This window comes from Zalophus californianus, chromosome 11, assembly GCF_009762305.2.
Source record: "Zalophus californianus isolate mZalCal1 chromosome 11, mZalCal1.pri.v2, whole genome shotgun sequence".
Taxonomy (NCBI): Eukaryota; Metazoa; Chordata; class Mammalia; order Carnivora; family Otariidae; genus Zalophus; species Zalophus californianus.
This window is the reverse complement of record NC_045605.1, coordinates 92,019,456-92,041,986: the sequence shown is the minus strand read 5'-3', so window position 1 is coordinate 92,041,986 and position 22,531 is coordinate 92,019,456. Positions and strand designations below refer to the sequence as shown.

The window sequence follows — 22,531 nt, the reverse complement described above, 5'->3', positions numbered from 1 at the left end:
AAGCTGATCACAACCCAAACGGGCACCCGTTAGAACAAGATCATCCTGAAGAAGTGGGACAAAATTTTTAAGGACAATGTGTCTCTGGGGGACTATGAAATCCATGATGCGTTGAACTTTATTACCAACAGAGCATAACTCTTTCCCCCTTTCCTGCCCTGGCCGCCTCTCCCCTCCCTTCCCCCACCCCTCTTGTTCCATCCTCATCCCCACACTAGTATGGAGGCTTGTTTTTATTTTTTTTAATTTGTTTTTAAGATTTTATTTATTTGAGAGAGAGAGAGTGCACAGGCAGGGAGGAGAGGGAGAAGCAGACTCCCCGCTGAGCAGGGAGCCCAACATAGGGTCGATCCTAGGACCCTGGGATCATGACCTTAGCCTGAAGCAGATGCTTAACCAACTGAGCCTCCCACATGCCCCAGGATGCTTGTTTTTAAAAACTCATGTTAATAAAATCTTCTTGCAAAAAAAAAAAAAAAACTGTCCCTGGAGCATTGCCCTGCCATGGCCCTGTGAACCCACCCTGCAGGCCTGGGTGCATGGACAGCTCCAGGCACCACCTTCAGCCTAGCCTGTCCACCCAAGGATGGCAAAGGGCAGCAAGGGTCTGAGGTCAGCTGGCCAGAGGCCACAAGAATTCCCTGCACAAGTCTGGACCCTCTTCTCCCCTGCCCCTCGCCCTTCTGCCCCTATGATTCCAGCCAGAGCTGATATTTCCAATCAGAGGATGTCTTCACAGAGTGCAGCCCCTGAACAGGGTCTTGGTCGTTTGGAAGGGAACACGGTGTCCCCTCTCGCTAGGGGGATGTCAGAAAAGGAAGAATGGGGCTCTTTTGGTTTGGTTTTCCTTTTTTTTTTTTAAAGGTGCTTGCTTATTTAATGTAAATAATAGAAAGCCTTAATATCTTTTCTGGAACACAGAGTAACATTTTAATATCATGTTTTGGATGTACATAATATATTTATAACAAAGCAAAAAAAATAAGTTTAAAATAAGTCATGGGGATGTAATGTACAGCTGAGGGAACATAGTCACTAATATTGTAACAACTTTTGTGGTGACAGATGGCAACTAGACTTATTGTGGTGACCATTTTGTAACGTATATAAATATTGACTCACATATCATACACCTGAAATGAATACAACATAGTATGTCAATTATTCTTTAATAATTTTTTCAAACAATAGGCTTGGGTAATGTTCTGACTCTGATTTTCTAAGAATGAATAGCTTTCTATTTATACTCCCCTGAACTAGTACTATTTCTGAGGCTCAAATATGAAGTGAAATGTCTAAATGGTCAGGAAACTGTGTGAGGTGAGAAAGTCAGAGCCTCCAAGTACTGTTTTAAGTGTTGCTAATCCTGGCCACTATACTATAAACTGGCTATTTTTTCATGAAAACATGATTCTTCTGAGATTTATTCCTCTGACAAAAAGCCGGCTTAATTTTCTCTTGCATTGTTTGCTGTTAGCTTATTTTCACAACTATAAGAACCCTAAGAATGAGATTAGAAATCCATTGTCAAGGGATATCAAGGGAGGTCTATATACCTGGAAAAATAGTGCAATGTGGACATTTCCAATTTGTGATGTTAAAAATAGTTTTCCTGTCAAAACCCTGGAGCTGATCTAAAATCAGAATGACATAGCAAGAACTCATCCTCGAAGTAGGGATGGTTATAATACCACTTTCAATGGGGAAATCAGTGAGATAGCAAATATGCTAAGTATAATGCTAGTTGTTATTAATATTCTCACTTATCCTTTTAGAAACACATACTTCAGTGATGAGCAACTAATGACTTACCTTGTCTAGAAACTTGGTCTAAGACATGATCTGAAAGGCAAGAAAAGAAAAAACATTTTTCTTCATTCAGCCAATATTTAATGAGCACCTGCTCTATGCTGGAGATGTGAATAAGACAGACAAAATCTCTGTCCTTGAAAATTTTACATTCTCAAACAGAAACAGATAATTAATGTACTTTATTTTAGACAGTAATGAATACTATGAGAAAATAAAATAGGGTACTGTTATAAACAAGGATGGATGAGAGACAAGTATAAAGGAGGTAGGGATTTCTCTTAGAGACAGTGATTATACAATGAAAAAGAGAAGAGTGAACAAATGAACCATTCAGAGGTATTGGGTCGAAGAGTTCCAGACAGAGGAGAATGCAAAGATCCTGAGGCAGCAATTAATTTGTATGTTACAGAAAAGGAGTGAGGGCTAATATTGCTGCAACAAAATGTATGAGGTCAAGAGTAGTAGGAACTGAAATGATAGAAGAACATTTCTCCATCTGCTCGCCAATCTCTTTTTTTATTTTTATTTTTTTAAAGATTTTATTTATTTATTTGAGAGAGAGAATGAGAGCATGAGAGGGAAGAGGGTCAGAGGGAGAAGCAGACTCCCTACCGAGCAGGAAGCCCAATGTGGGATTCGATCCCGGGACTCCAGGATCATGACCTGAGCCAAAGGCAGTCGCTTAACCAACTGAGCCACCCAGGCACCCACCAATCTCTTTTTTTTAAAGATTGATTTCCTTAATGTTTTTTTTTTTTTTAATTTCATTTGCTTATTTGACAGAGGGAGACACAGCGAGAGAGGAAACACAAGCAGGGGGAGTGGGAGAGAATGAAGCAGGATTCCTGCCGAGCAGGGAGCCCAATATGGGGCTCGATCCCAGGACTCTGGGATCATGACCTGAGCCGAAGGCGGACGCTTAACAACTGAGCCACCCAGGCACCCCTGCTTACCAGTCTCTTAATCAGAATTTTAAAAATCCTATTTATGTGGCTAAACTCTAATACTAAATTGTGTCCCCTACTTTAAGCCCTGTATATCAGTGGATCTTCTCTAATTATTATTATTCCTAGATGTTATTTCAAAGACTATTAATACATTTTCTATTTTTTTTACTAAAAAAAACCTTCAAGAATTTAGAGATAATAAAATTATTATCCATCACAGTTACAGATGTTTTGTTTCCTAAAGATACCAATATAAATGTAGAAGCTGTAGAAATCAGTACAGGTGGGTATAGATGTCAGTGTAGGTGTAGATATAGTTTCTTCCAAATACAAGCCCCTGCACATTTCTGCTCTGAATCAGTGCTGACAAAAATGTTTTCTCATCACTGGTCTAATTCAATTTCCAGATTTGTACATGGGTAGACTGAGGTTCATGGAAGTAAGTGACTAATGAGATGTTGGCATATTCTCTGCTTTCCCCATATCCTGTGATTTGATGCTGATGGTTTTACAACATATACATGTTTTGTTTCTGAAAAGCAGAATTTATAGTATGTTTTAGGAAATGGGCAAAAAAAATGATCAAAGTTTCTAGAAAGTCCCTATTTTATGCAAGAATACTTTCAATGTAGCCACATCAAATATGATGCTTGAATTGGTTAGATACAAATGTGGTCCTCTTTAGAAACACATTCCTCCTACCAATGTTCACCATTTGCATGAGCACATGTTAAGGGAGAGAAATCTGCATTACACTCTTAAAGATTACTGTGTGTCAATTAGATCACTTACATGCAATCCCAAAAGGGAGAAATTTTGTCTTTTTTTTTAGAAGGCACTTATTTTCATTATGGATGAGGGGACCCTGAAGTGTAAGCGGAAAGCCTGTATGTAGTATAGGTGGTTGTATACTCCAGATTTCACTTCTCAACTTAGTATAGTGTTCTCCACTCCTTAGAATGAATGCTCAGTGCATTTTATGTGGTTTTGAAGTAACTTTTTTTTCTCCCCCCACCGGGGAAAAAGTTGTTCTTGGAAAAGAAAATAAACACATCTTATTGTTGGTGATAAAAATGAAGAGCCCTGGAAAAAATATTGTTCTTAGCAACAATTAAAGCTATCATCAAGGGAATTAAAAGTTCTAGTGGCAGTGAGAATATTGTATGGTTGGTTGGGTTTATTATAAAAGAAGAGATATCATATCCACTGTTCCTATAATTAGCTCAATAGTAAGAGACAGTATCCGGGGGAGAGATATTAGATTGTGTATCATAGTTAGAAAAGTAAGTTTAATTGGTAGAGATTCAGATTAAACATAAATATTTATGGGCACCTGGGTGGCTCAGATGGTTAAGCGTCTGTCTTCAGCTCAGGTCATGATCCCAGGGTCGTGGGATCGAGTCCCGGATCCGGCTCCCTGCTCCTTGGGAGCCTGCTTCTCCCTCTGCCTCTCTCTCTCTCTGTCTCAGTCTCTCATTAATAAATAAATAAAATCTTTAATAAAAAAATAAACATAAATATTTATAAAATAAAAAGCACACGTGACAGGTGATCAAAGTGCCAAGTGGCACAGCCCCATCAGAATCTGAAATGTGAGGAGGGCACATCTGAAGTTATTGTTAGAGTTTTTGAGAGTAAGACTAATTGAAACACAATAAAGTGTATTATTTACTGGGAGGCACACAAGTGTGTATTAAAGGTCAATCTTGGTTCCAAAGGCAGCTTCAACAGAACAGTAATAGGACTTGGTGTGGCGGTGAGGGGTAGTGTGGGAAAGAGAAGAAAACAGATTGTAACACCACCACACTCTGTTTGAAACATGTACTATCTAAGGATTCCTGAACGCAGACCCACTCACCTGAAATCTAAAAGCAGGAAGAAATAAGTCTCTGAGAATTCTTTGACATTGAAGATGAGCTTGCAAAATATTTGCTTCTCCTTTTTCAATGTTTTTGGTTCATTTGCATTAATAAAAGGAAAACTCTGCTTAAACCTCCAGCAGTCTGCCTTCCGAAGTCCTGAAAACTCATTCAAGCCCAGTACATGATTAATGGATTTTACAAATGCTACATGGGGATGATTAGAAGAGGAGGAGAAAGGGGTCTGTTCATTCATTCATTCATTTATTTTTTCAGCAATATAATAAATCACCTTAAAGGAAATCTGCCAAGAGAGTAGTTTGACCCAATTTGAAAAGAGGGCAACCCAGAATGAACCACTCATTCAGGATTTATATTTGCCCTTAGAAACTCAACAACCATAGGGCCTTGAACCAGAGGTACAGAGGTTAGCACATTAAACCAAGGATCAAAACTGAGGCACATGCCCTTCCTACGCTACCATCTGATACTCTTGTCTGTTCCTGTTATTCCTCTTTTTTGAAGACAAAAACCAAAAATCAATTCCTCTAGCCCCTCAGCTTCTACAACTTTTCTTCACCACACCTTGACTTGGGACAAATATAAATTAGAAGTGAATAGCGGGAGGAAAAACTCTCTAGTCTCTATTCCATGGGGCCATTACTTTTAAAATATAAGTAAGATCAAACTTTAATTTATAGCTGAGAGTTCTCCAAGGTTTAGTTTCTCCTCTCCTTACCTGTGTTTTCCTCTCTCATTATAGATTAATGATGGTGTGCAATAAAGCGTTGCTCAGGTATCGGTACAAAAAATAGTCAGTAGAAAATATGAGATTTTTGCCCAGCAGCAGTGGGGATGGAAGGAAAAGTTCTGGTTTTAGAAACAATGAGAGGAAAGAAAGTAATAAGATGTGCCTGTTCCCACCCCAACCCCAAACAACTTCATCTGTAGTCACTTTTTGTGTGTAGGTCATTTAAAATGTGTGCCTGTGTATCTATGTTTCTCTCTCTCTAAAAAGGAAAGTAAATGACCACACACAGGTTGATGACATATTGGCTTGGAAGATGGCCAAAGATAGATGTATTTATCAAGCATAGCCATTTCCATGTTTTAAAAATTGGTCTCTAGAGCTACAGCAAATATCATGTGTGACTTACTGTATAAGAAAATGAGAGGAAGTAAGCATAGCAAACTTTGGGTGCCAAATGTCATATATAAACATATCTGTAACTAGAAAGGATCTTAAGGGTCAGATCAGTGTCATCAGGATCACCTGGATATCTTAAAAAATTTAGTATATCTCAGCCACATCTCTCAAAATTCTGATCAACCACTTGCTTTGAGGTACAGACTTGTGTATTTGTTTAAAAAGGAAAAAAAAAATGTCTTGGGTAATTCTGATGCACACTCAAAATTGAGAACTTCTGACAACCCAAATTTTTCACAGTTGGGGAAGTGTTTTAGTTGTCTATTGCTACATAATAGAATACCCAAACTTAGGTGCTTAACACAATATACATTTTGGATCTCACTGTCTTCGGATCAGAAGTCTAGGCACAGCTTAACCAGTTCTTTTGCTCATTGTCTCACAAGATTGCAGCCAACATGTGGGCAGGTCTGTGTTCCTTTCTGGAGCTCAGAATCCTTGTCCAAGCTGTTATGATTTGGGGCTGAATTCCTTGTGATTGTAGGACTGAGGTCCCCATTTGTGACTAGCTATCAGTTGAGGGCCCTCTGCTCCTACTTGACACTACAGTTCCTCACCAAAAGGTCCTTCTACAGGTCTACTCATAAACCCCCTTACCCCTAAACCATCTTACAATGTGGAAGCTTATTCCTTTAAGCCAGCAGGAGAAGCTCTTGCTACCATCTAAGATACAGTCTTATATAAGCACAGAGTGACTGTCCAGTTACCTTTGTCATATTCTGTTGGCTAGAAGTAAGTCTCAGACCCTGTCCACACACTCAAGGGGAGTGGGTTATGTAAAGATTTGACTCCCTGGGTTTCCCTTCAGAGTTTGTCCACCACAAGGAATTCCAAGGAGCTCAACTGTTCACTTGAGTTTATATAACTGATTGGCAGAATGTTAGTCTTCTTATTAGTCTGGGTGATCTTCCAATAGATAATTAATTACATTTTACATTTTTTAAATACAGTATTCATGGTTAAATGCTGGTATGGAGAGCATGTGTTTCCATTTTCTTATTGAGCTTGTCATAGAATGTGAAAACCAATTTATGAGTTTGCTCAGTTCCCTCATATTGTGAAGGTAAAGAATTTGTGTAAACATACTAAAGAGTTAATTTAAAAAAAGCCTTTGGCCCTAACATTCGGTGGTGGTTTGAAACATACTAATTTCTGCTAAATTCTGATTTTTGTGGTGCTTGCAACCACTTTTTGAATAGTCTGCTGTTGTAATTGGAATCATTCATGTGGTAAACATTTTGGCCTAAAGGAAAGTTAAGTATTTGGCAAATCCACAGCTGACAATGTGAGTTGAAGGTGTTTTTCCGTTCTTAGCATTTTTATCTCTACTTAAATATTTTTGGAGTTAGCATCACACAAATATGTGAAGCACCTCAGGAGAAAGTTGGTCATTTTAACTGACCCCTAGCTAAGAGAACGTGTACAAGGCTGAAATTTAGTTAATTACCATCTGTTTCTAAATCTCTAAAGTCTAAATTTCGCAATTGGGAAGTTCTTTCCAAAACCTTATTTTTTTTTTCCTGTTCATTTTAAAGTTATCCCATCTTGATACACCAGTAACAACTGTGGGCATATGTTGAATGTGTTTGGGGAGATAGCAGTTTTTCTTTTGCATTATTAGTTCATTTAAATACAGATGCTATGATTATAAATAGTTGTAATACTCCTCTTGGCACAGAACATTTCCTTAAGCCAGTTCACCTAATTTGATTAAGAAATTACTTTTGAGACATTGCAAACACTCAGGTATGCCAATACTTAATATCATCAGATGTGTTTCATATCACTCTTTTGGAAAGAAATATAATTTTGTACTTACAGCTGATTCCTCATTACCCCAATCATGATCTGCTCTCCTTACCACATAAAGATAATCAGGCTAGAGGTAACTAGTGTCTTGCAGCATGTGTGTATCCTTAACCATGTATGCTTTTATACCTTCACTCCATATATCTATAAAGGTATGCAATATTATTTTGTTTTTCATTTGCATCAATTTTATAAATGAACTTTTTCAACTTGCTTCAACTTGTTTTTTGTGCTCAATATTATATTGCAAAATTTTGCATAGTGATTCATGAGGAGCTAGTTCACTTATTTTGACTATTGAATGGTAGTGTTTTGTTATATAAGAGTACTATGAATTATTTACCCATTTTTAATTGAAGGATATCTAATTGTTTACCATTACTTATGGTTATGAAAAATGTTTCAGTGAACATCCCTGTAAATGTCTCACTGTGCTTGTGTGGGGGTGTTTCTCCAGGAAAATTGTGTTTAAACTTTTTGGACTGTAATTCACAGAAGGAAATACATTTTATCTTGGGACTCATGACCTGTACACAAGCACACATACCTATATTTGGAAAGATACTTTATCTTTACCTTTTCTATATTCACATGCATATACATACATGTACATATACACAGATATCTGTATATGATGAATAAAATTTACTCTGACATTTTGAATTCTATTCTAATAAACTAAAGTGGATAAAAACCCACTAAATTGAATTGGCAATCTTTTAATGGGTTATAATCAGCACTTTTTTTTATTATGTTATGTTGTCACCATACAGTACATCATTAGTTTTTGATGTAGTGTTCCATGATTCATTGTTTGCATATAACCACCCAGTGCTCCATTCAGTACGTGCCCTCCTTAATACCCATCACTTGGCTAATCCATCCCCCCGCCCTCCTCCCCTCTAGAACCCTCAGTTTGTTTCTTGTAGTCCAAAGTCTCTCATGGTTCATCTCCCCCACCAAATCGCCCCCCCCTTCATTTTTCCCTTCCTTCTCCTACTGTCCTCCACGCTATTCCTTACGTTCCACAAATAAATGAAACCATATGATAATTGACTTTCTCTGCTTGATTTATTTCACTTAGCATAATCTCTTCCAGTCCCATCCATGTTGATGCAAAAGTTGGGTATTCATCCTTTCTGATGTATAATCAGTACTTTTAAAAATGATGCCATATGTTATATCTAATCCCAGAACTGCTACAAAAAATAGGCATCTTCAACTTCTTCACATTGCTAAATTGCTCTTTAGAGAGTTTGAGAAAATTTACACTCTTACCAGTAGTATAAATGAGTTTCTATTTCCCTTTGTTCTCTGTTTTCTTTTCAGTTCTTCACATCCTCTAGTTTTTTGTGTTTTTTTTTTGACTGAGGTATAATTGACAAATAAAAAATTATATATATTTTAAGATCTAAAACTTGATATTTTGATGTATATATACATAGTGAAATGATCACCACAATCAAGCTAATTAACATATCCATCACCTCACAGTTACTTTTTTTTTCCACTTCTTTCTTTTCTAATTTTGAGAACACTTTAGATCTACCCTCTTAGAAAATTTCAAGTATGCACTACAGAATTGTTAACTATATCATCAGGTTATGCATTGGATCTCTAGAACTTATTTATATTGCATAACTGAAACTGTACCGTTTGACCAACATCTTCTCATTTTCCCACTACCACCATTCTAATCTGTGTTTCTATGAGTTTGACCATTTTAGATTCCACATGAAAGTGAGATCATATACTATTTTGTCTTTCTCTGAATGGCTTATTTCAGTTTTCTCAAACTGTCCTTGTCTGGATTTGGAAACATGATCAGGGATATGGAGATTATGTGAAAGAATCATAGTAAGCTTTGGTAAGACTCATTGCACTGAAATGGTACATAAATCTTATAACATAATAGGAAATAGAATGTGAGATTATCTACCTATGGGCAGCCAGCATTTCTCTAGATGTGCCTCCTACTCTTCTCATAACATAAAAGAATATGGAACTCTGTGTTCCTCCCAACCTGTGGCTTCTTTACTTCACAGAAGTTACAGAGACCGCCAGTTTTTCCCCCAAGAGTAAAAAAGAGGAGGTTTCAGGAATCTACATTAATTCACTTATACCCTTGATCTTCTGAATATATTTCACAAAGCTCATTTATAGAACCATTATTGAGTCAAATTGGAAGCACCCTACCAGAAGTCAAATCATCAATCTCACCAAATTTCCAAAAACAGAATAACTTTTTCTTACTGAGTAGAGTTCTTTGGGATTATTTGTTCCTCATTCCTTGAAGGTTTAGAAAAATTTGTCTATAAAATCATTAGACTTGATTTTTATGTGGACTGGGGTCATTGTTCTAAGGGGGTGATAAGGTGACTAAGGGGTCAGGGGGTGAAGAGTATATTACTTACTATCAATTCAATTTATTTAATGGACTTTCATTTATTCAAGTTTCCTATATATTTTTTAGTCAGTTTTGGCATTTAATATTGTTCTTAAAAATTCTCTTTTAATAGGGTTTTCTAATATTGTGTCATAAAATTATCCATGGTACTCTACTACAATTTTTAAATATCAATTTTATTTCTGATGATAGCCTGTTTTCAGCTATGATTTTAATGTTGTTCCTCTCAATTATTTCAAGTGTTTCCTTTCTGTTATTTCTTTTTTCCTGGAACCAGCTTTATTTTTGCTGAAAATTTATGTGACCCCTCTGTTAATGTTGCTGTTTTGGTTAATTTCTGCATTGACCCCAAACTTTTCTTTCCAATGTGGTTTCACATTCTCCTTTTTAAAAATCTAATTTCTTTAGTTAAATGCAAAGTCCACTAATATGCTATATTTCTTCTTTTATAATATATGCATTTAAAGCTTAAATTGCCATGAAAGACAGTCATGTCATTGCACCCTTAAGTATTAAAAGTACTCAATGCCATTCAATTCCAAATATTTCATGATATCAAGTATAATTTTCCTTGTCCTTACATGAATAACTTAGTTGAATAAAGTGTTCTATAAATGTCAATTGGTTAAGTTTATTCATTAGGTTCAAATATTTTCTAAACGATGTTTTGTTCAGACAATATCTTCAAAAGGATTGGAACTAGTTTCAGTTTTGCTGAGAATCTTTATGTTTCCTTTATAGTTACTGTCTCTATTTTTCTAAATTTTTACAATCATCTTGATGTTTTTCTGTAAGTGACTAGGTGAGGTATGTTAAAATCTTCCACTTTGATTATGGAATTGTCTATTTCTCTTTTTAGCTCTATCTTCTTTAACTTTATGTATTTTGGGACCCTGTTACTGTTATCAGGTGCATTCAGATTTAGAAATGGCATACCTTACAGTTGTGTGACTTCAGGCTTTGTAGAGGTTTTCTCAGCTGCTAGAGCCTTTTGCTTGCCTCTATTCAGACATGCATCATTTTATTTAGCTCATACTACCAGCTAAATTTCCTTTTTCATTTCTCACATCGCGTAGTCCCTCTTCCACTTTTTTTTTTTTCCTTCAGAGCTGTGTACCTGTTGTTGTTCTCTTTCTTAGGTTCATATTCAGTATTTCTATATGTTTTGTAATGGGAAGTGTATCTAGGTTAGTTCAATCTGTGATGTGGCCAGAATCAAAAACTCAAACCTTAATTACTTACCCAGAGTAAGGATTCTATTCTAGCTAAATAAACGTTATCTAAGTACACCTTATTCCAGACAAAACAAGACAAAATAAAAACCCAATTGCAACTTATTTTTAGGATTTACTACATTATTTCAGAACTCGCACCTTATTATTACCACTACTAACAATATCACTATTACTCTTTCTTCTAATAATAGTAATAATAATAGCTAATTGCTAATATTTATGCAATGCATACTCTCTCCTAGCTACTTTTTGAACGGCTTTGTGTGCATTAATTCCTTCCTTAATTCTCAAATACTATGAAGTAAATGTTTATCATTCTTATTTCACAAAGAAACCAAGGCATAGAGGCTAAATAACTTGCCTGAGATTAGATAATTGCTAAATAACAGAAGCAGAGTCAGAACCCCAATGGTTTGGCTCCAAAGCCCTGATTCTGCATTTAGACTCAAGCAAGAGAGGTACCTGCCCTGGGCTACACCCTTTAGAAAAATCCAAACAGGATTTCTCCAGTCAATTCCTTTTTTATAGCCATGGACTTCATGTAGTTAAGGGGAGGGTCCCACTTATAGTCCCCAATCATCTTTTAGATCAGGCCTTAGTGTTAGTTGAGATCTGAAATTCCTATTCAAACTCCTTTTTAGTATCTACATGGGTCTTTTCCCTTGGTGCACACTCCTAAGAGCAGATATCTTTACTGCAGTGTATACCTATAAGCGCAAGGGTGGCTTTGTTTCAGGTATGTGGTTGGAACTTGGACCTGCCAGCTGGAATGTCGACATGCATGCAGGTGAGATCCCTCCTATAAAGCTAGACTTAACAAGGGTAGGAAGATATTCAGGGCTGCAGGGAGAGGGCTGGGCACCAAGGGATGCTTCTTCCTATGCCACCTCAGGCCAGTACAAAATGCCAAGCCTGAGAATTCTAAGTTTGAAAATAACCAATTAGGCCATTTTGAAGATAATGAATAACTTTATTAAAAATTTGCTAGATTTATTCTTAACTCAAGTATTTTTTTAAAGATTTTATTTATTCATTTGAGAGAGAGAGAACACAAGCAGGGGAAGTGGCAGGCAGAGGGAGAAGCAGGTTCCCCACTGAGCAGGGATCCCAATGCGGGGCTCGATCCCAGGACTCTGGGATCATGACCTGAGCTAAAGGCAGACACTTACCTGACTGATCCACCCAGGTACCCCTCTTAACTCTGAAATATTTAATCATTTGGATGTGAGCCTACATTTATTGGGTGGCTGCAGAGGCTGAGTGAGGCTGTGTAACTCACATGCTGCCTATGGCAGACTTGCTTCCAATATGATGCTTCATCATACCTTCCTTCAGCCAGATTAAAGTTAAAAATAGAACTACACTATAATCCAGCAATTGCACTGCTAGGTATTTACCCAAAGAATACAAAAATACTAATTGAAAGGGATACCTGCACCCTGATGTTTATAGCGACATTATCTACAATAGTCAAGTTATGGGAACAGCACAAGTGTCCATTGACTTGTATATATATATATATAATGGAATATTACTCAGCCATAAAAAAGAATGAGACTTTGCCATTTGCAATAACATGGATAGAACTAGAGAGTATTATGCTAAGTGAAATAAGTCAGAGAAAGAGAAATACCATATGATTTCACTCATATGTGGAATTTTAAGAAACAAAACAAATGAGCAAAGGGAAAAAAGAGAAAGAGCAAGAGGCAAACCAAGAAACAGACTCTTTATTGTAGAGAACAAACTCCTGGTTATCAGTGGGGAGGTGGGTGGGGGTGAAGAGGATTGGGGAGTGTAATTGTGACGATGAGCACCGGGTGTTGTATGGAAGTATTGAATCATTATATTGTACACTTGAAACTAAAATTAGACTGTATGTTAACTAATTGGAATTTAAATAAATACATGACACTGCAATGTGGATTCCTTTCTTTATTGTTCTGTGAGAATGCTCTAGTTTCTTTATGTTTGGGATTTTGGGTTGGGTTGTATGTGACAAGGTGGGAGCAGAGTTGACAAATATGTCATCTGGATGTTACCTAATAGAGTATATTAGTAGGCATTTCAAAAATGTTGTGGATAACTGAAAAAAAATATCTACCATTAATTTAGCCTTTATTATATCAGAAGTAGTGCTTTTGCTTTCCGTAGGTTATCTCACTTAATACTAAAACAAACCTTTTAGTTAAATACCGTTATTATACCCTTTTACAGATGAGGAGACAAATCAGAGAGTATCTGAAGGCAATAAAGTCAGTGATTGACAACCTGGATTTGAACCTAAGGCCATATGACTTGATAATGAGAGCAGGTGATTATAATGTTATTTTGCCTTCCTGAGAATGAATGAATGAAAAAATAGCCATGATTTTCCTTAAAGTCAAACTTATAATGAAAACTTAACTGAAACAGTTGGATATGGTTTAATCATATGCGCCACACATCTTATTCTGATGCGTTTTTAGGCAGGTCAGACTTGAACATCTGACTAGAGTGCCATAATCATGTTTAAACTTAGATTTTGTTTCAAAATTTATTAGAAAATAGACTGTGGGAATGAACGAAAGATATACACTGGCATCAGATCCTTTTTTGAAATTGATGTTATTGAGTTACATGAATTGTGATTATTTATCATGCTTCTGATTGAAGGCACCAGCTAGGATATTATCATTATAAAAATAATAACTCAGCTCTTGATTGTATGTTTATGTCAAAAGCCCCATTGAGATTTGGAATGCTGATGACCCAAATGCAATAAAAGAACCCTTTATTCATTTATATTCAGTAAAATGATATTAGAAGATGATCCATTCCCTCTTCCTTATGGTTAGCAATTTGGGTCTCATGATCCTCTATTAAATTTATTATTTGTTGGGATATAATTTGCAAAGATTCTGTATTTAGCATTAGTGTCTCTGTTTCAGCTTTTATTATAAATTATGTGTTCACACTCAAATGGTGAAAATATATATTTTTGGAAATAATTGCAGTAAATGGGTACATTCACAGCAACTGTCAGGTCTGAACATGGGCTGGTCAAATGGGCAAGAGTTGATAGAATTTATTGACACCAGGGCTTGAACCTTGTAGGAGTGTCAGTGTCAGGAATCAAGAGGGAATGACTGCATCTTCACTTCCCTTAACTCTTGCTCTTGTGTTAAATTCTGCACAATGAATAGCAGCATGTGGCAAAATGCACAGTTGGAGGCAGAGAATTTGGCCCCTTGTTAGAATGGATCCCTAAGACAGACCTGGTGCTGAATGAGGAGATAATAAGAGTTCTCATTATTTATGAGTCACATTTGAACAGTAGGCTGCAGTGTTAAATGCAGATATTTTATTTTATTTCACTAAGATTTATTTGAGAGAGAGAGTGAGAGCAAGCAAGCAGGGAGGGGTAGAGGGAGAGAGAGAGAGAGGGGATCTCAAGCAGACTCCACAATGAGCACCCAGTGTGGAGACTGATGCAGGGCTCCATCTCATGACCCTGAGATCATGACCTAAGCTGAAATCAAGAGTTAGTCACCTAACTGAGCCATATAGGCACCCCTAAATGCAGATATATTAATTTTCATATGAAGTCTGGATGGTGGGCAGGGGTAAGGGGTAGCTGTTATGAACTCTATATTAAGGTTCTGAAGCCACATTTGCCCACTGTTGGGCTTCAAAAACCTTGCCCTTATTATATGTAGAACACATATAAGGAAGTTAATATTTGTCTTGGTCTAGTGTCTACCACAGCTTCCTTTATTTTAAGGATGTAGTTTAGTTTTCTCAGGGAATATGAACTCTTTGGTTTAGGCATACTGGAAGGCCACAGTGATAGAGTGCACCTAAGGAAATGTCAACTTGCATCCTACTTCCATCTGGAAAATCTGACTTTATCATTGAGTGTATCTTAACTGAACTCCTTGGCCTTAATATAATTGTATTAACATCATAGATACAATTGGTTACAAGGCTAAATGGGAACCTCCTTATTTCTCCTAGATGGTACATCACTCTCTTTCAAGATCTTACTCTGTATAGAACATATGCACTTTAACCATTTAGATATATTTATACAAGGAAAGTCCAGCTTGGACCAGTTGTTAGACTAACATGTTTAAAGTGAAAATCTGGTGTAAATGGAAAAGAACATGGAGGCTGGTGTAAGGTCTGGATTTTAACACTTAAGACTAGCTGTGTAGCCTTGGTCATATCTTGTCACTTCACTAAAACATCAGTTTCTAAGTGTTTAAAAATGATGCATTCCAGGCAGATTCTTTTAAATTGTTTTGAGGATTATATGGGATGGACTCATGAAAAATATTTTTATACTGTTTTTCTAACAGCTCAGACGGAGCCAAACAGAGCTTGTTAAATGAAAACAAAAGCAGGAATTTTTAAAATTCACAAAGGTGGGAGATTATGATTAATTAAAAAGTTAAGTTTCTTTAGAATGTTTTCCCATCACTCCATTTTCAATACAAGCAGCAATTCAACATTGCTCAATTCACCAACCTCTCTAGGGGGATTCTGTTTTCCTGGCAGAGGTTTGATAAATTTGGTGACCTAGTGATATGTGGATTATATTTTAACAAAAGGATCAGCAGCTCATCCACGTACCTTTGACTCTGGAGGGAAATAACACTTTAAGGTGGAAACCTGCAATATACTTGGACATCTGCATAATGACTGAAATTAGCATAGGTTTACATAGTACACTACTCCATTAGAATTTTGATGACTTGGAAAGGAACAGAAGGTTGTAAATTTCCTATGGGAAAGTCTCTGGAGGGTGTGAAATCTCGAAACAAAATCAGTCGCATGTAATAAGCATGTTGTGAATGACTGAAAGGACAGAAAAATGACAAACGTGGCATTTTTTTCCTCATAAAAAGTGACCTGTTGCTGCTGGTATGATATAGTACTTTCAGGGATGCTAGTAACCTCTCTCTGTTCTGCTTGTTGAGAGGTGAGCTAGTATAAGCCTGTTCATTATATACCTATGATCATAATTTCCTCCTAGCAATACTTGTATGGAGGGAGAGGAGGAAAATAAGGGACAGGAAGAAGGCAAAAATGGTAGAAGAGAAAAAGGAGACTAGAGGAGGGGACAAAAGCAAGAAGAGATGGGATGACGTGGGCAAAAAAGGAAGAAAAGCATGGAATCTGCTTGGTTTTCTGGTTTAGTAGTCATGAGGGTGAGGCCCTAAACGTTTCTGGACTGCAGGACCGTTAGTGGGTAAAAAGTAATTGACCCCACCAGAGATTCTGAAATCTGCCCACATTTTCAGCCACACTCTGCAAATGGGGTTAATAAGAAATCACTCCTGCCCTCCTGTTGGTACTGACAAGGGAAATTTGTACTTGAACTGGTGAGCAAAGGCGGACTGGGGTGTAAAGCCATCCAGGACAGCGGTTTTCTGTAGAGGTGTTCAAAATCCCTGGGCGACAGTAGAACACAGAAAAATGATTCCTAAAACTTTGGCCACCAAAGACCCCTCTAGTGTTTCTTTCGGTCACATGAAGCCATATTGTAGATTTTTCCACCTACTGAACAGAGTCCATGATTTGATGGTACTTAATGTGTTTTCCATATTCTTATTAATCAGTAAGATATATCCTTCTGTCATTCCAGAGAAGTATTAGAAAACACAATTCCCTCCTTGAGTTGGTTTAAATCTAGTCATAAAGACACTTGACTTCTTAGGTGGCTTTTTTCTTATTGTGGAGGATGGTAGTCACTGCCTTTTTGAAACATTTAAAATAGCTCACGGTGTTAGGCGCCTGGGTGGTTCAGTTGGTTAAGCGACTGCCTTCGGCTCGGGTCATGATCCTGGAGTCCCGGGATCGAGTCCCGCGTCGGGCTCCCTGCTCGGCGGGGAGTCTGCTTCTCCCTCTGACCCTCCCCCACTCTCATGTGTTCTCTCTCTCTCATTCTCTCTCTCAAGTAAATAAATAAAATCTTTAAAAAAATAAAATAAAATAGCTCACGGTGTTGCTTAAGTAGACTAAGGAACATATACAATGATAACATTAAAAGTAGAAAGGGAAATGCATTCAGACAGAAAACTTCAGATTAGCTGGATGGATAAATAACCAGATAAGAGGGCTTGGGAAGAGACCCTGGGGCCTTCGAATAGCCTTCAAGTTTTAGTTATTGACCCCTCACTTTTCTTCCTGCTTTGACTGATATGTGGCCCATTCTCTTCTGTGACTAGTCCCAGATAAGTGGAAAGATGCACAGAAGGTAGAAGTAGTGGACGCTGAGGCAGGCCCTGCTCCTAGCTGGATAAAAGATTCAAGAGAATCATTCTGTCTCCCTGAGCTCTGCTTTTCCATCTATAAAATGAGGACATTGGGCTGTATGATCTTGCTATCTCTTTCTATTCTAAAGTGATGGTTTTTTTTTTTTTAAACATCACTTTCACTGAGCCTCATTTTTCTTATCTGTAAAAATGGGAAGAATGCCTACCTCACAAGGTGACTTTGAGGATTTAAAGATAACAATTGAATGCCTTTCCCTATACAAATCTACTTGATTCCTGAATTCAGTTATTAAGAGTTTATAGAATGAGTTCAGATAGTGAGGGGTATAGCACTGTTTGAATCTATTTGAGATCAGTATTTCATAGAGCAAGTGGTGAGTTTTGGATAGTAAGGATTTATCAAATGTTTTTAGTTCCTGGATATCTATGGAAGCACATTGCTTATAGCCCACACTCAATAAAGATTTACCCTGATCTCCTTGACCTTGAGGATAAAGACAGCCTTGTTTAGCTTTGCACCCTCGGCTTGTAGCACAGTGTCTAATAGCCAGGAATGTCTGTGTTTGTGGCCCTCAGGTGAGCCATGGTACCCTGCTGAGCCTTGGGTCAGCTAAGTAAAATGTACTTAACAATATATATGCCCCATAGAGTTGGAGTAAAGAGTAGCAAAAGATCATTTAAAAAAATAAAATCATAACTCTCGTACAGATATAAAATGAATAGGTGTTCAAGATTTTATAAAACTTGTGAATCAATGAGGGAACCAGGAGTGTTATAATAAGTTAAAAGAAAAATCCAAAATAAAGACACAATTACAGATCAGGAATACAGAAACTGATGTGCAAATGTAGGTGAAACTAACTTCTTCTGCAGTGTGCAGAGAAGTTAGCTGAACCTCTGCTAGACAGAATAAAATTTGTGTATTTATAGAAAAGATTTATTTTATTATTTTATTTTATTTTATTATTGTTATTTATATAAAAGCTACTAGCACAACCCCAGGCCCATGGTAACTTCTCAAATGTTGAATTCCTTGCCACCTTCTGAGGGCATGCAATTACAAGCAAGTTTCAGTCAAATCTATTATACTGTGTCTCTAATCAATAAATTTTATTAAGATTTTGCCATTCACCTGGTGTACTTCTACTAGGTGTAATTGTAGATACCAAACCACATTAACACGCAGTATAGTATTTAAAAGAGAAAATCTTTATTCCTATCACTTTCTATTACAAATAATAAGAATGGTAAAAAAAATTTGTGTGAGTTATGGGTGCTAAAATATCTAAATGATCAACCACTATTTAGCATTATATATTCTAAGTATATTCTTTAATTCTCTCTGTGTGTGTATGTTTTTATAGGAGTTACTAGAAGAACAGAGATAACCCATGTATATTAACAGTATGGAAACATCCTGAACCACTTTGGAGTCTAAATAAACCGACTAGATTCAAGTTTCACAAACAAGGAGACTGGTCCATGGACAATTTGCTGCAGGTAAGTGAGAGGTATAACTTACTCTGTTAGAATCCTTTGAAGATTCATTGACTGTGGGGTTGTTAATTGCATTTCCGATGATTATAATGTTCGTTTGGTACAGCAGACAGCTTCTCTTTCCTCCCAAACATACACATGTGGATGCCAACATATGGCTAAATATCTAGCCATTTCATCTTGCTCATTTGGGTTTCAGTCAGTTACAAAAGGAGGAAGCAGGGGGAAAAAGTACCCACCTCATAAAACTTTTACTAGCAGTGATTTCTATGGAGGGGCAGGAGTCCAACTCACTGTTCCTCGAGCAGATGTTCCTCTACAGTGCCTGGGAGTTGAAAGAGTGGCAGATTCGCCTGCCCAGGATTCAGAATGAAACAAGCAGGCAACTGGTGATGCCCCCCCCCCTTTTGAAATGGGGGCAGCATTTCGGTCATTAATATGGAACAAAGTGTTTGGGAAAGGTAGCCGGCTTTTTGTTCTTCCTTTGAAAACCTGATGAGATTGGAAAGCTGGATGTGGTCACAGCATGAAAATGGTTGCTGTTGGGCTATTGGGAAAGTTGAACTTGACTACATGAACCAGTGGGGAGGCATGGAAGTCCAAGTGACTCCTACAAGTGGTAGTTTGTGAGGTGGGGCATGTGTTGTGGCATCTCCTTCTGCTACAGGTTATACTGTCAATGGTCAAGACTACATGAGCCTAGAAGTAAGAGCTGTCCAGCTCTGTTAAATGGAACTAATATGTTCATTCATCCGTGGTGTTTCACTGGTGTGTTGAGGAGAAAAATAAAAGATCAAAGCATGAAGCTCCATCTATGATAAGAGAGACATTTGTATTTGCCATTTTAATTGGCAAATGCTGACTTGAATCATTCATGCTGTTTTAAGGGGAAAAGAAGAAATGTTGTAAAAACCTGAAACCACAGTAGTAGGAGGAATTGCTCATACATTTTCCTGTTAATATTTAGTCTCCCTGGGTTGCATGTATAACAGCTATCTGTCCTAAATTCATAACTCAAGAGTTTCCTGGAAGACAGCTATTCTTTCTTGCATCAACTCCATCACATTATGTAGATTAAGCCAATAGAAGACATGCTATCTGTCTCTAGGGAGACCACTTTGTTTTGAGAATCACATAAGAACATAGATATGGAGATGTTTTATAGTGTGGCAAGTGCTCACTAAAGATGAGGAGGCAATGGTAAGATAAAGTATTGTAGAGGAATATGAACCAGTAAAGAAAGGATTTGAAGCTCTTAAAAAAAAAAGATTTTATTTATTTGTTTGAGAGAGAAATAGAGAGAGAGTGCATGAGCAGAGGAGAGGCAGAGGGACAAGCAGACTTCCTGCTGAGCGTGGAGCCTGTTGCAAGGCTGGATCCCAGGATCCTGAGATCACAATCTGAGCCGAAATCAGATGCTTAACAGACTAATCTACCCAGGTGTTCTGTGAAGTTCTTCTTTTTTAAAAGTATATGTGATTGTCCCTTTTCTTTGCCTTTAATCTTAGTCCTTCTATTTGTTCAGAAAAGGGGATGCTGTTTTCTTTTAGTTAATACCTTTTGTTTATAGGGAAGACCTGTGTAAGTGAAAAGAGAGTTATTCTGGTAACATATGTGGGCCAGAACTGGAGCAAAAACTTGAAAGCAAGGTGGGGAAAAGGCAGTACTAGAATGTCCTCATGTGTTTGTACTGTTCTCAAAAACAGAACACTTACCTCTCTGCAACTCTACTTCTCCCTGAACTCCTCTGCACACCCCCTCTTGTTTCTGATTGTTTTTTCCTGGCACTGTATCTGCCCATCTCATAATTTTTCCTTGCACATAGTCACTCATTGCCTCTCTAGCTATTTTCCCTTAATTCAGCTTCAAACCCTGCTACTGATAGCCCATATCTGTTAGGTTGCACTCAGGAAACAGAAACCATACCAGTTATTTTAGCAGATAAAATTTAAGAATTATTAACCAGATATTGGAGAACTGGAAATGCAGAAGGGGCACTGAGGAATCACAGAGATAGTCACTACAGAATTTGCTGCCCCAGCTGCAGGGACAGCAGGCAAGAGTTTGGGATGATTAGAAGTTATGATATTGAAGGAAGGATTTTGCAGAGCTGGACTTCAGGAGTCTTGGGTAAGGGTGTTGCCTGAAAAGTAGAGGAACTTTAGAAGCTCAGGGGGTGGGGAGGACTCCACATTGCTGAGATTTGTGTCTCTAAGAAGGGTTATACCTGTGGCTGGTGCTAGTGCCCTGGGAGCTCAGATTGGAGACCATGTGGAGCTGGGACTCAGAATTTTGTGAGGGATCATGTTCAGCCAATATTATAGCCTGAGAAAATAGAAGGGAACCCACAGATGGAGCCAAGTGGCAAAGCGGAATGTGCTCTGTGGTGACCGAAGCCCCACCTCTCAAAACAAAATAGAGGAGGATGGATTTGAATGAGAGGTAGTAACTTAATAATGAGCACGATAGAAAACATTGACCCTGAGGTACCAGGGCTATACTCGACATTTTTCCTTAAAATCAACTAAGGGCATTTCTGTGATTGTCTTATAGTCCAGAGGCAAAATATGTAGATGTGATGTTATTGATGATTGAATTTTTAATTAAGTGTTTCATTGTGAAACAGTTGTACATTAATGTGTAATTTTAAGAAGTAACATGGAGGAATTCCTTATACTCTGTTCCCCTTCCCCCAAGTGATAATTATCTTACAAAACTATAGGGCAACAACTAGGATATTGACATTAGTACAATCACATCCTTTTATAGCCACACCCACTTCATTCCCATCCCCCGACATTTTCCTTAAGCAACTAGCAACTATTGATCTTTCAATTTCTATCATTTACTCATTACAAGAATGTTGTATAAATGGAATCATTTGGAATTGGCTTTTTTCATGCAATGTAATTCTCAGGAGATTCATCTAAGTTATTGGGTACAGTAGTTCATTTTTTTTCAACTAAATAGTATTCCTGGTAAGGATATACAATAGTGTGTTTAACCATTCACCTGCTGAAGGACATCTCAATTGTTTCCAGTTTGGGGCTGTTCTAAATAAAGTTGCTATAAAAATTAATGTACAGATTTTTGTGTGAAGATAGAATTTCATTTCATTGCCCAAAAGTGAACTGCCAGATTATATGAGAGTTTCATATTTAGAGTTTTTTCCCTAGCTTTATTGTAATATAATTGACATATAACATTGTATAAGTTTAAGATGTACAGTGTGATGATTTGATACAGGTGTATACTATGAACTGTTTACTGCTATAATGTTAGTTAACAGCGTGCTACATCTCAGATAATTACCATTTTGTTGTGGTGGTGGTGGTGGTGAGACCATTTAAGATCTATTCTCTTAACAACATTCAACTATACAAAACAGTATTGTAAACTATAGTCATCATGTTGTACATTAGCTCTCCAAAACTTATTCATCTTCTAGCAAAGTTTATACCTTTGGAGCAATGCCTCCCTATAACTTCCACCCACAGC

General features: G+C 37.3%; 1 protein-coding gene across 3 annotated transcripts in view; it reads left to right on the top strand.

Annotated features, from left to right (window-relative positions):
* The window catches only part of LRRC4C (leucine rich repeat containing 4C), a 1,194,180-nt gene that overhangs the window by 687,419 nt on the left and 484,230 nt on the right, over positions 1-22,531 (top strand). For all 3 annotated transcript variants that reach the window (XM_027577718.2, XM_027577721.2, XM_027577717.2), the window contains one exon: positions 18,901-19,036. The gene's annotated coding sequence lies outside the window, so the exon portion shown is untranslated. The remainder of the gene's footprint in view (positions 1-18,900; positions 19,037-22,531) is intronic.